Here is a 14,815-nt window from a genome sequence, read left to right on the forward strand (position 1 = left end):
GTACTATATGGGCACACACAGTGATAGGTGAGAGGAGTCAGGTATTGTATGGACGAATAGGGCAGAGGGGTCAAGTACTATATGGGCGCACAGGGTAATAGAGGAGAGGGGTCTGGTACTATGAAGTTGTCAGGCATTACATGGGCACACAGGGTGACAGGCAGTACGGTGGGGGCAATTTGGGTAATCAGCTCATTACCTATCTCTGACTCCCAGCCTCCCCCTCACTCCGTGGTGTATGGTTTGAACTATAAAATAATATATTCAAGAATAATAAATATTTATATAAATTTTAAAATTAAATATTTGTAACTACTGTATAAATACTTTATAACCTGGGCTTGAACCCTGGAACCTTGCATCATGGTATCTGCTTTCTATCCACTAGACTACCATACCAGCTGTGACATAACTATACAAAAAACTGAAGAGACTCTACACAGCAGTAGGGTAGATATGTGAATGTGAGGCTGGGGCTCACATAGATAGAGAGGCCAGAAGGAGTTGGATGCTGCTTGGGGGAGTGGGGAGGAATAGTCTGTAGGAGAGACAGGACCGCAGGTTTTCCACAACTGCTGTCCAGAGCCAACTGCCAGTCCTGGGATGCATCACCTGGGTTCCCTGTTAGTGTCAGTCCCAAGGGGGTGCTTAGATCAGGATGTCCAGGGAGTCCCCCATAGTGCACAGTACCGGCTGTCCTGGAGAGTGGGGATAAGGGGTGAACAGTGCTGGCTGTACTGAGGGGTGCGGGCAAGAATTGAATAGTGCTAGCTGTAATGTGGATCAGTGCTTGTAAGACAGGCAGCAGCATCGATCCTCCCGCTCCGCCGATGGTGTCAGTGATTGACTGCCACAGCTACTAAACTTCCGCTCAACTCCCGCATGACCACTACCGCCGATGTCGGGATGAGAGGGTTAGCAGCCCAGCAGTGATAGACTTCTGCAGCTGAACCTCCTCCTGGCACTCCCGTCAAGTCGCTCCACTCGAGCATGTTCAGGGTCATGCACATGCCGACCGCTCTTCACTTTCCAAGCTGAGAGCCCCGGACTGTACCATCTGTGTAGCTGCGAGGGAGATGTCATATACCACTGGTCACCAGGAGATGGCGTCTGGATCATTCCACTATCACCTAGCTGGCATTCAATGTGACCTTTACCAGATGGCACAGGCCGGTGTCACACCCATGGGTCACCCACACATGACATACTTGTCAACATTCAGCTCCCTCCTTCCATCAGCACGAATCGCGTCATCGGGCACCCCCACTGCAGGGGTTTCTAGTAGGTAGTTGGGGGGGCAGGCGGCAGCTGGGAGGCTTGCCTGCTTTTTCTGGGGGGTCGGGAGCGGCACCTGATATCAGTATGTCAGAAAAAAGTGACATTTGGAACTTTAGATTACACCTAAATCCTATTTTTTTATTTTTATGCCCCGAAATTTGGCAAGCAGCACCGAGCGACAGTTCTACCCGCCCCTGCCAAATTTCAGCTCCGTACTTCCAACAGCTTTTGAGGTGTAGCCCCTTAAACACCATGTCCCCCCCTCTGGAATTCTCTATGGAGAAATCAGTTTTTTTAGATGCAGCCTTAATATAATATATAGTCAACTGAATATATTTATTATTTATTTATTAACAGTTTCTTATATAGAGCAGCATATTCCATTGCGCTTTACAATTGTCAACATTAATAGAACATAACTGGGTAATAACAGAGAGATATATAGGTAGGAAGTCCCTGCTCGCAAGCTTACAATCTATAGGAATATATAAAATTTATTAAAAAAAAAAAAAACTTTGCCATGACACTTCTTTTGAGATACTTGATTATAAGATAGTTGTTGGATGGACTAGATAAATGCCGGTAGCTGAGCATCATTTACAAAGATAAAGAGAAAAGTCATAAGGTTGTAGATTGTACAAAGTTAGACAGCTCTCCTGCCAGCCACAAAGTTATCTCTGTAAAGGATGGACTTAACCTTAGCCTAGATTCCAAAACTGTACAAAACACAAAGAAACATATTACAAATACATATTGCCTCCTTATGTATGCAAAATTGTCTTATTTTGCACACTGGGCCTAATTCAGATCCGCTCGCAAGCGCTGAGCACTCGCAAGCAGTTCGATGGTGTCCTAATGCGCATGCGCACGATGGAGGGAGCTCCGTCGTGCGCATGCGCAACACCCGCATAGCGACAGCCACTTGAGGAGCTGACACTTGAGGAGCTGACACTTGAGGAGCATCAAGAGGAAGGTAAGTCAAGCATGGGGGCTGGCTATGGTTGGGGCTGGAGACAAGGGTCCGACAAAGCAGGGCAGGAGACACAGAAGGGGAGTTATATACATTTATATACATGATTAGATGAACAGTTGGAATAATTTACATTTCACACAGAAGGGGGGCTGGGCAGGAGACGTGGAAGGGGACTGTCAGGGGAGACAGAGGAGGGAGGCTGGCAGGGGTGACACAGAAGGGGGGCAGGCAGGGGAGACAGAATGGGGGCTGGCAGGGGAGGCAGAAGGTTAGATTGCAGGGAAGATACAGAAGGGGGCTGGCTGGGGAGAGAAAGAGGCTGCAGGGGAGACACAGAAGGGGGGCTGGGCAGGACACACCGAAGGGGGGCTGTGCAGGACACACCGAAGGGGGGCTGGGCAGGACACACAGAAGGGGGGCTGGGCAGGACACACAGAAGGGGGGCAGGGCAGGAGATGCGGAAGGAGACTGTCGGGGAAGACAGTTGAGGGAGGCTGGCAGGGGTGACACAGAAGAGGGGCAGGCAGGGAAGACAGAATGGGGGCTGGCTGGGGAGAGAAGGAGGCTGCAGGGGAGACACAGAAGGGGGGCTGGCAGGGGAGACCGAAGGGTGCTGGCTGGAACTTGAGAGACACTACAGAGCTGGAGTTGCAAAAACATGGGGGGTGTGGGGGACTGTCTATTCTGTCAGTCCCGGGCTTCATACTTTCTGATGGCAGCCTTGCTCACCTATAAGGAAGATGGTAAATATTGATCAGCCAGTTTCAATTTAGAGAGAAAAAATTACAGAACTGTTTAAATATGGTAAATCCAAAATGGTCAGTCTGCTGTAATGCTGCAATGTATGGATGAATGAAGCTTAATCTGGCAGCGCTACTCTCAAAGGAACCCTTCCACGAGGGTATACAATTAGGAAGGCGGCTGCTGGATTCTCGACAGCCGGCATCCCGACTGCTTTATGCTGGCATGGGAAAAATGACCGGCGTCTATATCTAGACGCCTGTCATTCCCCCGACACCGGGAGACAGACGCCTGGCATCCTGATCGAAGGGATGCTGGGCGCCCTGAGCGGACAGCTGCGGGGGGGAGGGTTAGGTTTATGCCACCTGGGGGGGACTTAGGATGAGGCAGCCCCCCAGGGGGGTTAGGGTTAGGCTAGGGGGAGGGAGGGTTAGGGTTAGGCTCCCCCGGGGGGACTTAGGGTTAGGCACCCCCTCGGGGGACTTAGGTTTAGGCAGTGGGGAAGGGGGGTTTAGGGTTAGGCACTTACAGGGGGGATTAGAGTTAGGCCCAGGGGGAGAGGTTAGGGTTAGGCACCCCTAAGGAGGGTTAGGGTTAGGGGGGGTTAGGTTAAATTAGTTGATACTTACCTTACCATGATCGGGATTTCCAGCGATGTCGGGCTTCCGCTGCTGGGCTCTGCTGTTTTGTCAGACTGCCGCTGCCGGGATTCAAACTCCCGGCCATGCGGCAGCCGGGATATCATACCAATTCCTCAAGGAGATATGGACTTCACTGCTAATACAGGTCACGCCTCCTCTGTGACTAAAAGACATGATCACCAGAAGGGTACTGGCTGAATTAAGTGCATATAGAGTGAGACACAGAGGCCCTCATTCAGAGGCGGTCGGAGGATGCAAGCGGTCGCTCAGAAACTGGGCGGCCACTTGCATCCTGACCGCCCGCCTCTGTTTCGGTCGTTAGGCTGTGGGTTTACACCCACAGCTCTAACGACCACTCGGGTGATGGTCGCGATGGTCAGAGACCATCCGGGCTTACGACGAGACCCTAGGGTAGGGTCTCACTTGTCGTAAGCCCCGGAGAGCTTCTGGCTCTGTCAGAGTCGGAAGCTCTCCACTGACATCACTAGTGATGTCAGTGGGGCCTCCCCCAAATGGTAGGCGTTCCCATGGGAATGCCTCCATTTGGGATGCTACCCCTCCGGCCCGCCTTCCAAACAGGGTGAGGTGTCAATCAACATCGACAGCTCGCCCCCTTTGGAAAGAGATCCGCTACGACCAGCGCTGTCGGTCGTAGCGGGTCTCACGCATGCACACGAGGAAGCCGGCTCCCTCGTGCGCATGCATACTCGCCAAACACCGAGGCGGCCATGTGGTCGTAGACCGTATGGCCGTCTCTGAATAAGGTCCAGAGTACTGTGGGTACCACCAACAGGAATGGATAGGTATAAATGAGACATGAGGCACCAAGTATATAGGAGCAATAGATACATCTGATCATATGAATATTTTCATGTCTGTCATCTTAGCATACAGTATCCTGCAATTGTGTTGTATTGCCCTCATTAAAGTTGGCCTATGTGAGATTGTGAGAGTTACATCTCTTCAGTCATAAAGGTAAATAGGAATACATATGATTGACCAGCAATCGGGATGCCATCGGTCATAAGACTGACAGCGGCATCCCGATTTTCAGGATCCAAACAGGGGCCGGTAAGTAGCCTAACCCTAACCTACCCCTCGTTGGTGCCTAACCCTTACTTCCCCCCCTGATGGTGCCCAACCCTTACTTCCCCCCCTGATGGTGCCCAACCCTAACCTCCCCCGATGGTACCTAAACCGACCCCCCCTTCTGCACCCTAAACCTACCCCTCCCAGGCGGTGCCTTACCGTAACCTCCCCCTGGTGGTGCCTAACCTTAACCCCCCCTCCCCACAGCCTAACCCTCCCTGGTGCCTAACCCTAAGCCACCCGTGGAGGTCCCTAAACCTTATCCCCCCATCCCCGGCCTAACCCTTTACCTGCATACTTATCATCAAGATGCCATCGGATGACATGTCAAAATCGGTATCTTGATCTCTTTGGGAAGGTGGCGTCGGCATTCTGATGGGCATCGAAATTCTGGCTTCAGTATGGTGACGTCCGGCATCCCATCCGGCGGCATCCTGATCCCGGGTAAATGTATTGCTCATACTTTTACATACTTGGTTCACAGAACCTGATTCAGCAAGGATCACAACTGTGATCACAGCTGCGATTACGCACGCAGTCTCAGTGCGATGATATGATAATCCATTTTTGATCGCTATACTGTCACAGCACAAAATAAGGACGCCCACCTTACCTTACACACATCCGTAATGTTTAGCAAGACTGCAAAACATTGAGTATAATCGTAGCCTCACACACACTTGCACCAGGTCAGACTTTACTCAGAAATTGCTAACCTCATCGCACGCAGTGAAAGGCCAAGCTGCGTATGGCATCGCAGTGGATAATTTATCCATGCCGCTGCAATGGAGTTCAAATCCACTGGCACCCCTGCGTTTTGCCGACCACCCACCATCACCTCCGACAAATGGCACTTCCTGTCAATCATTCTGCGATGGGTCTGCGTCAGGGGCAGAACTATAGGAGACAATGGAGTCTCTGAAAAGTCACCTCCTCCATTGTCCACAACATATTCTCCCCACTTCGGGCTGTAACTATGTACCCAGAGTATACATACCATCATGGCCGCCCAATACATGGGACCTCTTCCTGGCACCTGAGAAGCCACCATACACTAATAGAGAGCACCATGTCAGACCATCAGCTGCTGCCTTTGTCTGGCTATAGCCAGTCTGCATGCGAATTGCACAGTGTCAATTGCACACTGTGATGGGGGGGGCACCAAATTATAACTTGCCTCCGGGCATCAGGGATGACCACTGGTCTGCGTAGTCACTATGATCGCAGTCCTGATCGCAGTGGCTGGTTTGCGCATGCACTCTGTGATGTATACACATGCACAGAACGCAACAATCGGCCGATTGCGCATGTAATCTCAGTTGCAATCCTTACTGAATCAGACCCCAGTGTGAAAATATGCAAAATACAGTAAGCTCTGCAAACAGGCATATGTGTAACTTTGCATCAGCTTCATAGTGTTTTGTTTTACGTTAAGCCAAACTCATACTTGGAAGTCATGCTTAGTCACAATTTTTGAACAATGTATTGAAAAAGTTACACATTTTCAGGATTACACTTTAATTATGGCTTCTATTATAATCATTACTGTGGCCATTTTAAATTATGCATGGCATACAGACATAAAAATTTGTGCAGATTTTTTTTTAACGCATAAATAACTTTAGTCATGCAAAACCACAAACAAAATTTCAAACCCAGTGCTCAGTTGGAGTATTAATTACAATTGTACATATTTATTGTGAGAGTAAGCTTTTTGTCGTGCTGTAACCATATGTGTCTGCAAATTTAAAAATCTGAGGTAATTGTAAAAGAAAAGCAAAACATTGATAGAATATTCTTGTAACTCACTTATTTACAAAATAATAGAAACTAACTTTGTGCCAACTATTCATGTGAACACAACATGTGTGCCAATAGCAGGAAACCCTGCCCAGATGTTAAGATTTGATTAATGTAAACTTGTTGGCAAAATGGGTTTAATGTAAGATTATTGCAAGGCATTGTAATGTTATGAACCACTAAACAACAGAAACAGTAGCTCCCACGGTACCTTTAAAAATGCTATTTTACTCTCCAAAGTAATTATTTCATTTAGACGAGATAAGAAACTTGTTTGTTATTAGAGAAGGTCAATGTTTGTGCTATATTCTATCACCGGGCCCCACAGCTGCAGCATCAGTCCTGACCGCTAGTCAGCCCACGCCAGGGATCCCTGGGGAGTTGGGGACCCCTAGCAAAGGCTGATAGCCGGGGGCTATCCCCGCCACCCATGGGTGGTGGGTGGCGGATTGATTGTGTAAATGTAGTGCAAAAATAGAATATGTAGGACATTGTCTTTACAGTAGAACTGCAGGTCCCCGCAAGCCTCCCCCGCATGCTGGTACCTGGAGAACCACAAGTACCAGCATGCGGGGTATTAAGGGCCCACTGGGACCTGTAGTTCACCTGTAAAGGAATGTTGAAACATTGATGTGTTATTGGCCATTGATATGCTAACTACCTCTGAAATTCTATTTATTAAATTTAAATGTGAACAGTAATGATTGCTTAGTGCATCTGTAACTCTGTTTTTTGTGGATGTTACTATAAAATCTCAGCATGACGGCACCATTTATTACTATTAGGGTGTGCAGTCGAGAGCCCCTCCCTATACTCTATATTATGTGTATTTATACACACATCTGAAGCTTGAGATTGCTCCAGTCTAGATTAGCACACCTCCCCCCATCCCCTCATATATGTTTTTAAGCAGGGACCTAGCATTTGACTGCACCAGGCAACAGGCATAATCTAAAGTAAGTCCTATTTATATTGTCATACCCTCCAACTCTACCGATTTAGCCGGTACAGTACCGTTTTTTAATGGTCTGTACCGGCAAACAGGGGCTGTACCGTTTGTACCGAGTTCCTGATTATTTTAGCAGCGCTGCAAAAACACAGGACTCCCGCAGCACTGCTGAGTGACAGGAGGCTCTGCTACTCTCCCCATGGCTCTCTGCAATGCAATTGCAGTCTGTACTGATTCTGCCATAATCATCCCAGTGCCGCTTTACCTCCGGACCCCAGGTACAGTACCCGTGGACATGCCCCCTTTATCCTTTGCCACGTCCCTTTTATCCTTTGCCACGCCCCTGTACCGGATTCTATATGAGAAATGTTGGAGGGTATGTATTGTTAGTGTAAGTTAATTGGGGTGAGCTTTTGGATGTGGGGCCCCCTGAGCTGTTCTGGCTAGATCTCTTCAGAGCATCACCACTTAAAACACATAGGGCCTCATTCAGAGGCGGTCGGAGGATACAAGCGGTCGCTCAGAAACTGGGCGGCCGCTTGCAATCCTGACCGCCCGCCTCTGTTGCGGTCGTTAGGCTGTGGGTTAACCCCCACAGCTCTAACGACCGCTCCGGTGATGGTCGCGATGGTCAGAGACCATCGCAACCATCGGGGCTTATGACGAGACTCTAGGGTAGGGTCTCCCTTGTCGTAAGCCCCGGAGAGCTTCTGGCTCTGTCTGAGCCAGAAGCTCTCCACTGACATCACTAGTGATGTCAGTGGGGCCTCCCCCAAATGGTAGGCTTTCCCATGGGAACGCCTCCATTTGGGCTGCCACCCCCCCGGCCCGCCTTCCAAACGGGGCGAGCTGTCAATCAACATCGACAGCTCGCCCTCTTTGGATCGAGACCCGCTATGACCGGCGCTGTCGGTCGTAGCGGGTCTCACGCATGCGCACGACGCATGCTCTGTGGGGGGCCATCGACCCGGTCCGAGCGCATCGGCGCTAACGACCGGGTCTGAATGACCCCCTTAGTCACTTTGTATATCACTTTCATGTTTGTTTATTAGTCATGTACTTTTTCACACATATTTTACCTTTATTATTATTTTTACACTTTTTAGCTACTTTTACACACCTGATATTTTAACACTTCACTGTCACCCTTTTTTCCGTGTGATGTCCTGGGGAGGTTTTTGGCTGGGCTATCTTTTGGGGTGCCCTGCATCCCAGATGTGAACCCCACAGTGTTAGGGACCTGCTCAATGAGGTGACCTTGATGCTGGTGGGCAGGCCCGTATCATTGGCCATTGATATGCAAACTACCTCTGAAATTCTATGTAATAAATTTCAATGTGAACAGTAATGATTGCATTGTGCATCTGCAACAGGTTTTTTTCGTGTATGTTACATTACCAGAGTATAAGGTCTCCTTTGCTCCAGCTCTTTCAGCATCGTTCCTAATTGATTACCCTGCATAACAGTTTCCAGCTTGTCTACCATTTGTGATACTTTCTAGTACCCAGACCTTGTATAATATGATTACTCTTTTGCCTGCTGTATTTAGACCTAATTACCTCATGACCAACATGGCTTGTCCTATTAATCTCTTGAGTCTACCATATGCTTACTCACCTACTGCTTTGCCCCCAGCCGGGCATATTTGGATCCAGGACAGAGGGTTGTGACTTGAATGTCACCTTGCAGTGGATTTCAAACCTCTTTGCGGTGGTCCCTGGTGAAAACTGGTACATTAAATTCAGTATCTTTGTATCTGGTGCTAATCCTAGCTGACAGTAAATATAATAAGTTTTTCCAGTGTAGGACTGACAAAGACATTAATTAAATAAATATAATATCTAGTTCTTAGCATGCAGTTGTAGTTATATAGCATTGTTTGGGATAATTATTTATTATTATTTTCTGAGGAAAGTAATTATAATCATATTTTTTAAATTTATGTATTCTAATATAAATGTAAATGTACATTCCAAAAACACACCTAGACCACCCACATACCACACACATTGTAAATAAAGCAGACGGATTTCAGTAATAAACTACATATAGACATCATGTATTATTATCTTATATCTGAAGTAATAGATTTTCTGCACAATGTTTTCTATTTATTTATTTTTTTAAATAAAAATTATTAGATTACTTTGTTCAGCAGTTAATATCACTTAGTTTATGGCCTTCAGCTAATACTTTACAAGTAGTGCTATAACGTTTGTCATTTTTATATCTGTTTTTTTGTTAGAGATTCAATATTCCATAATCTCAATGCTTCAACATTGTATTTCTGTTCTTAATAATGGAGCCTAGCAACTGCTTGGTTTTCCCTTGATTTTCCTGTACAAATATAAATATGTGAAAATGAAGTTATTTTTGAAGTCTGATAATCCTTGTCACAGATATATTATATAAATCAGGTTGTTCTATGGTGCTTAAAAGTTGCTGTGTGAACTTGTTAAAATGGGAATTTATATAATAATTTCAGAAAGTCTATCCCATCTCCTCAGTTTGAGCACAGGGGAAGCCTTGGAAAGTGCGCTGGTGGTTCCCACTCCTAGCGATGGGTCAGACGGGATATGTTTAGGAAGTCGGCGGACACAATCCCGACCGCCGGCTTCCCGAATCCTCTAGGGTTAAATGACAGGCATCTAAAATCTAGACGCCTGTCATTTTCCTGATGCCGGGAGACAGGCCCCCGGCATCCCGATCGAAGGGATGCCGGACCCCGCGAGCAGACAGCCGCAGGTGGGAGGGTTAGGTTTAGGGCACCCGGGGGGGAATTAGGGTTAGGCACCCCCATGGGAGGGTTAGGCTAGGGGGAGGGAGGGTTAGGGTTAGGCACCCCAGGGGGGGACTTAGGGTTAAGCAACCCCCGGGGGACTTAGGTTTAGGCAGCGGGGAAGGGGGGGTTAGGTTTAGGGCACCCGGGGACTTAGGGTTAGGCACTCCCCCAAGAGGGTTTGGGTTAGGCTAGGGGGAGAGAGGGTTAGGGTTAGGCGCCCCTCCGGGGGGCTTAGGTTTAGGCAGCGGGGATTATGGTTAGGCACAAAGAGGGGGGAGGTTAGGGTTAGGCACTTGGTGGGTGGTTAGGGTTACGCACCCCTAAGGATGCATAGGGTTATGGGGGTTAGTTAGGTTAGTTTATACTTACCTTAGGGATGATCGGGATTTCCAGCGCTGTCGGGCTTCCACTGCTGGGCTCTGCTGTTTTGACGGGCTGCCGCAGCCGGGAATCGAACTGCCGGTCATGCGGCAGCCGGGATCCCATACCGAATGTGGTCAGACCTAGGAGAGGAGAACTGGCTGCCAGGAATGGGCTTAGTATGGGAGAAGGAGGGGAGGGTTGAAAAACTAGGGGAAAGAATGTGCAGCTCCATCACTGTGTTGGCCAGACATAGCAGGGACATGGAAGATCTGGCAGAGGGACAAACGTAAGTGACTGCTTATGGGGTCTAATATAATAGTGTTTAAATAATATTAATTTTCCTTCCCTTAAAGTCCATTAAAATATCGTATCTCATAAAATTAAAGCTATTTTTTGCCATTGTGTAGTCTATCTATTGCACTTGTATTATCAGTTTCATGAAGCATTTTAAGAAAGATTTGAAAGTTACAGTATGACTGTAATATGAATCATTTTGAACATTTTTAATGGTTTAGTGATCATTTAATACAATTTGTCATTAAGTTAATTTTGATTGCACAAATGCAATTGAAGACCCTCTTCTAAAGTGAAATTAAATGTTGACTTGTCAGAATTAATTTGCTCTAGAATTAAGGAGGTAAAGGATTTATGATAGATTCAAATTTTTAGCTTCTATTATAGCTTCATTATTAATATATCCTGCCATTGTTTCACCTGTTAATTTAAGCATGGGCGCCAAGAGGGGGGGAAGCAGGTACTAATTACCCAGGCATGCTGAAGGGGCCCAGTGGGGGCCCATATCTGGTGCTGCCCCCCATCACTGGGCTGCAGCTGGACACTGCTCGCAGCTGCTGAGCAGCAATCACAGCAGTCTCCTACAGTATGCCTGTGGGGGTAGCGATCACACTGATTTCTTTTGATGTTCTATTTCAGAATCATTTAATATAATCAATTATTGTTTTAAGTTTAACACTATCATGGGGAGTGTCATAACATATGTGATATGTGGGTGAGAAACTGAAAGATCCCAAATTTAAATCACAACCTAATAATTATTGTTACTGTAAACCAACTATAACCTACCTTAAATGTATTGTTATATCAACCAAGCCTATTTGGTACAAGAGTTCTTTCAAAACACAAACAGAACATTATAAAATGGAGATCAAAATAAAAAAGTCACAATACTTATTGAATAAAAATGCTGATAACAAATAGGCATAATACATATATATAAATGCAAAACAGTATGCTTAAATAAGTCAGGAATATAACAGAAATGATCATGGTGCACTTACATTAGCTACTGCTTTGGGAATGTATCAACAATTTATCAGTAAAAGGCCTAAGATCTGACAATTTCTAAAATCATTTCAGCAGTTTTTTGAATCATTATTTTAAAGATAAAATCCCCTTCACTGTGACATGAGTGAAAGAAGTGTGTTGGCATGATAATCTGTTTTATGATTATTTTGTTGCTCATTTGTAAAACTCTTATGCAGTAGTAATTAACTTCAAGAAATATATTAAGGATCTGCTAAAATCTATTAGGGATATGATTATAGGTTCACTATATCAGTTATAAGTTCCTGCATAAATGCATAGCAAAAATTATTACATCATATGGAACTTACTATTTTTAACTATTTGTACAGAAATCCTTTCATGCGCTGGAATGCCTATTTCAAAAGCCGGGGCCAAACATAGTTAGAGCAGAAATGGGGAGCATGTGAAGTTACAGAAAATGCCTGAGTCTAGATGTGTCATCAAAAAACAGGCAAATCAGTGCACAAATAGAACTTTAAGGGCCTGATTCATTACAGACAATAGCAATAGCGATAACGATAATGCATGCAGTCTCACTGCGATGATATGCTAATCCATTGCGATCATTATACCATCGCAGCACAACATAAGGATGATTAAATTACCTTACACACATCTGTAATGTTTAGCAAGACTGCAAAACCATCGGTAACATCGAGTACAATTGGAGCCTCATGCACATTTGCACAAGCTGTGACCTTACTCAGGAATTCCTAACCTCATTGCACGCACTGAGTACTCGAGCTGCGTATGGCATTGCAGTGACTAATTTCTGCCGCTCCTGTGACAGCGTTCAGACTCCCTGGCATGTCTGCATTTCGCCACCCCCCCATCACCTCCCACAAATGGCACTTCCTGTCAATCATTCTATGATTGGTCTGTGTATTTACTTTGATTGCAGTCCCGATTGCAGTGGCTGGTTTGCGCACGCACACTACGATGCATGTGCATACGCAGAATACAACACTTGGCCGTTAGCATGCATAATTGCAGTTGTGATCCTTGTTGAATCAGGCCCTTAAGGTGCCTATCCACTAGATGATTAAGTTGAGCGTTTGAACGATAACGATCGTTCAATTGTTCATAAATTGTTTGTAAATCGTTTGCAAATCATATGCAAAAATGTCTAAAATTACTAATGATGCACGTGCCCGCTGGTCGTTTAGACATCTATCATTGTGCAAACATGCTGGAAAACCTGACAGGTTGAGCATGTTTGCATATGATTGATGAGCCTGCACTGAATAACTGCTTGTTCAGTGCAGGCTCATCACAGACTGACAAATGACTGCACAATTACAATGTCATAATCGTGCAGTAATTTTCATGTCTGCTAGTGGATGGGCACCTTAAGTCTGAAGAACAAATTGTGTGTTTGAAAACTTCACACTTCAAAGAGAGTTATGTGCCTCACATTTCTGAATGTTGACACTGTAATTCTAGAGAAGCTTCCTTCCACCATTTCTGAACCCTTAGCAAATGTGAGGATGAGTAGTAGTAGAAGTAATGATTATGATGGTATAGAAATTGAGGACGTTACTTTGGAAGTTGTAACAGTGCAACAGCATGAGGAGGATCCTTGTATATCTGACACTAATGAGGATGATGATGATGAATGTGTTGGACAAAACAAATATCGACAGGTTCTCCGATACCGTAAGTGCAACATATAGCCGCACTAATTTTAGGGAAAGCCTGGACTCACTGTAGCATACTGCATCATGGCTCAGCAAGGGAGGGGACTCACCCCTAGGCCGGTCTGGTCTTATGGACCCGACTCAATATGGAGATCTAGGGCACAGCAGTGCCCCTCCAAGCAAACTGATCATGGCAGTCGTGTTTCATGTCAAGTTTCTGCATGTCTTCAGTTTTAGGTGGCTGTGGAGACTTCCCTCTCCTCCAATATGATGGCTGTGGGAGTGATGATAGTGGTTGCTCCATCTTTTACCACTGGTGGTCACAATTCATTGTTCTGCCCAGAGCCACACATTCAGAGTTGCAGCCTGGTGTGTGCAGGAAAAAGCTAAGTGCTGCTGGTACTCAGTGGATGCCTCCTGCAACATGGTCATCGGAACTCTCGTCACCACCCCTCATAATGACTTTATTGGGCATTACTTTATTTTTAGGGTTTCAAAATTGGAGGCAATTTTTGATGTGTTTCAGTTTTTGTTAGCCACGTATGTGCATTGGCTGGGTAATAGTGGAATGTTGTGGGAAGATTTAAAAAGTTGGTTGTAGGGAGTTGAATACTTTTTAAATGTTTTCAGTTTTATCTATTTAGTGTTTGCAGTAAGGAAATCATTTGTAGAAAAATAGTTTTTTTAGTAACAGAATAAGGTATGATAATTAGGAAGAATAATAACTTCACTTTGATTTATAGACACTGTCTGAACTCCCAATTAAAGATTCTGGAAACATTTTTTCAAAGTAATTATTTAACCAGTCATTTCTAAAGTTAAAAAATTGTGATACATTTTTGAAGTTTATAGTTACTAGAAAATGAAATCTAAAACAAGCAAAGCAAAACCTTGTTGGAGAAGATACAAACATGTTCAAGCTAAAATCGGTCTATTATATAGTTTTTTTCATATTTTTCCAGGCAAACAGCGAGTTTCAATTTATAATAAGGATTTAAAACACAGTAATGTGTGATGTTTGAATAAAATTCCATACATTATTAGAGATGACTCAGTCTGGTTCTCAGAGAGCCGGACCCGCCCAAACATAGTGAATCCGAGCAGGATCCGAGTCAGGCTCAGGTTTTCCCACCTGACAGAATTCAAAAGAGGTAAAACGTTATCAATCCGTGAGAATTTTGGTTTGCATATAAGTCCCTCCCCGCGCTAAGCGCCATTTGCTGCTGAGTCACCATG

The sequence above is a fragment of the Taudactylus pleione genome, unplaced genomic scaffold, assembly GCF_031769625.1.
Source record: "Taudactylus pleione unplaced genomic scaffold, aTauple2 ptg000041l, whole genome shotgun sequence".
Classification (NCBI taxonomy): domain Eukaryota; kingdom Metazoa; phylum Chordata; class Amphibia; order Anura; family Myobatrachidae; genus Taudactylus; species Taudactylus pleione.